The sequence below is a fragment of the Peromyscus maniculatus genome, chromosome 9 (assembly GCF_049852395.1).
Source record: "Peromyscus maniculatus bairdii isolate BWxNUB_F1_BW_parent chromosome 9, HU_Pman_BW_mat_3.1, whole genome shotgun sequence".
NCBI lineage: Eukaryota > Metazoa > Chordata > Mammalia > Rodentia > Cricetidae > Peromyscus > Peromyscus maniculatus.
Genome location: NC_134860.1, coordinates 97,502,210 through 97,505,136, shown reverse-complemented (window position 1 = coordinate 97,505,136; position 2,927 = coordinate 97,502,210).

Genomic DNA, 2,927 nt, shown 5'->3' with positions numbered 1-2,927 from the left:
GACATACTTCTCTGAAGCCAATGCGTGGGGAAGTGTGAGCCATGGAACCCAGGACACAGTCGGAGGGCCCAACATCAAAGAGGACCTGAGCCCCTGGCCCCTGCAATCTCCATCATTCTCAGACCGCATGGCAAGGAGCGTGCTGGGCTAGAGAGGCCCCAGAGTTCGCCAGCCCACTCCCCTGCTCAGAAAAAAAGCTTCATCCTATGCATGCACGGAGGATGTGCCTAACAAAACAGCAATGACGCCAATGAGAGGCCTGCGGAAGCAGATGCAGAGGGATGTGTGAACGTCATCCCTCCCTCCGGGTCTCCTGGTCCAGGCCTCAATGCCGTGTAAGTGCCCCAAATGTAAAGCCAATCACGAGGAATGAAAGTGGGAGAATGCACTGTGTGAGCTGAAATCCAATTTTCAAGATTTGGTTACATGGGGGATGAAAACAAATACGAAGTGCAGTCAGAATAAAGAAATTCCCTGTACAAGCATGTATAAAGACTTTCTTTTTGCCTACTACACACAAATTACTGTTTATTTGGCATGGATATATTTTTCCCCAAATAGAAAAATAGTCACTTTTTTCTGAATTCAACTCAAAAAATAATAATGTGCTCCAATTAGTTGACATGTAAAATGGCTTTAAATAACATTTTAGGAAGCATGGTAACTCCTCTTTCAAATGAAAAACTGTTGTGAGGAACAATTTATATCTTAAAATATTTTAATGTAAAACTTGTGTTGGTATTGTGTTTTGGATTTGAATACCAAATCAGCCCCCATACATTCCCTTCTCACATCCTGTGCTAGGAAATTTCCAGAAACTCTTGCTGCAGTGGGGGCCTCCAGAGAAGACCTCCCAGCTTCCTTTGGGACACGCCCCTGCTGTCAACTGAGTACATTCTCATTTTCTTATTTTAATCCAAATTGCTCTTCCCAGTTTTCAGTCTTATTATTTACACATTTTGGATGTCTCTATATTTATTCCCGAGTGCATGTAATTCGCTTTCTACTAACTAAGGCTTCTAACCAATGTAGCTTCTCTTTTTTCAACAAAGGACTGTGGGTCCAGCTCCTCTGCTATCTGTGGGGGACGTTGGGCAGTGGCATGGAGGCTCTGGGCTTCTCTAGTGTCCATTACCTACTGGCTCTGGGTCTTCAGGCAAACTATTCAACCTCTGTATACCCTACTCTCCTCATTTATAACGACGTGGAGATGATAGTGCTTGTCTTATAAAATCAGGAGAAGTAAATGTCACACATATACAATTATTATTGCGGTTTCTGGCAAATAGCTTCTGATGGAGAGGCGCCAACTATCACTGTTGTTTGGCCTGTAATAAGGACCTGTCATCCCTCTCCCATCCACAGGTTATCTTTTGCTTCCCTTTCTGCTGTTGGTCCTCAAATCATTCGGAATGTGTTCTCAATGAAGCTCTCACCATTTGCCGGCTGTTTTCAGTTCTATAAACTTTAATGAAACCCATAACATGTACCAGACACCACCACAGGAGTAAGACAGCAGAAAGAATGAAATGTGTTCTGTTTTCTTCCCCTGACAGTGTCGAGGAGACCCAGTTAACACTTTCACATTTGCACATGTTGAACTGGGGGGCATATGGAAGACTAGTCACTGAAGGCTTCTTGGTGTGCGGAAACACTGAAATGTGCCCTGAACCAAGTGAGGGATAGTGATAAGGCCTTTCTAGAAGGTAGGAAGGACCTGGAGGACAGAAAGAAGCAGCATGAAGCCATGGTGTGTTGGGAGGGAAGCACGCTAACATTTGCAGACATCCGAGAAAGAAGAGGAACGGTGACTGTGGACTTGAACCTAAATACAAGTTGTGAACCAAGTTCATGAACCGTTCCATAAAATATGGCTTGTTCTCCTGCCTACACAAATACATCTTCATAGTATTCTGGCAGGCTGGGCTATAATTTAGAATGCTAGAACTTTCTGGAATTCCAGGCTCAAAATGCAGTGAGGGTCTGGGGTGGGTAAGCTAGCTGTTAGGCCTCCACCCACTGCTGAGCTGACTATTTGCATACCTCTAATATTCGGAGTTTGTAACTTTGCTCCCTCTGTGATGCTCTTCAGAGATGGAGCCTTTCAGACAGAGGGTGGAGATCCAGCAATGGAACTACTGACTGCTGTCCTAATAGACAGATCTACCGGCATCTTGATCTGGACTCCCCAGCCTCTGGAACTGTGAGCAATAAATGCCTGTGGTTTAAGTCACGTGGTCTGTGGTATTTGCTACAGCACCTCAAACAAAAGAATACACCCACCATCTCTTTTCCTAAACCTGGCTCCACAGCCCAACCACATCTGTGGAAACGCTGTTAATATTTGTCCTTTGGCCCATACACCTCAGTCCTGCCCAGAGGTATTGCTGATCCTACAAAGCATAAACTCAGGGAAGTGACCAAGGCGAATGTTGAAAGGGCTTTGGGCCATTTCCCAAGGAGACTGGGATACCAGGCATCTCCAGCATGAAGCATGGAGACAAAACCTGGATGCTTAGTAAGTTATTCTGCTTAGAAGCCTGCTTACCTGCATGACTCGTCCTCTATGATAAAGACCAAGCAGCAGTAGCTGCAACCTCTCTAAAGATCTGAGTTGGGGGCATCTCAGATGCCTGGACAGAGGAACGGTGCTGGAGACAAATTCTACTTCTCCATCATGTCAGCAATTATCAAAGAGGCAGAGGGGGTGGGGCATAATGTTGGAGATCTGGGCAGGAGCCAATGCCACCTTTTTCTTAACTTGGGTCAATTTTTAAAAAGGGCTGGATTTTCATCTGTTGGGTACTTGGAATCCTGGAAATGTGTTAAATGAAGAGATGTCATGAAGTTTTCCTAGAAAAGTACATTGTCAGTTGTTCTTTGGAAGACAGCCGGAAGGCCAGGAGACTGAATAAGACAGGGGTAGA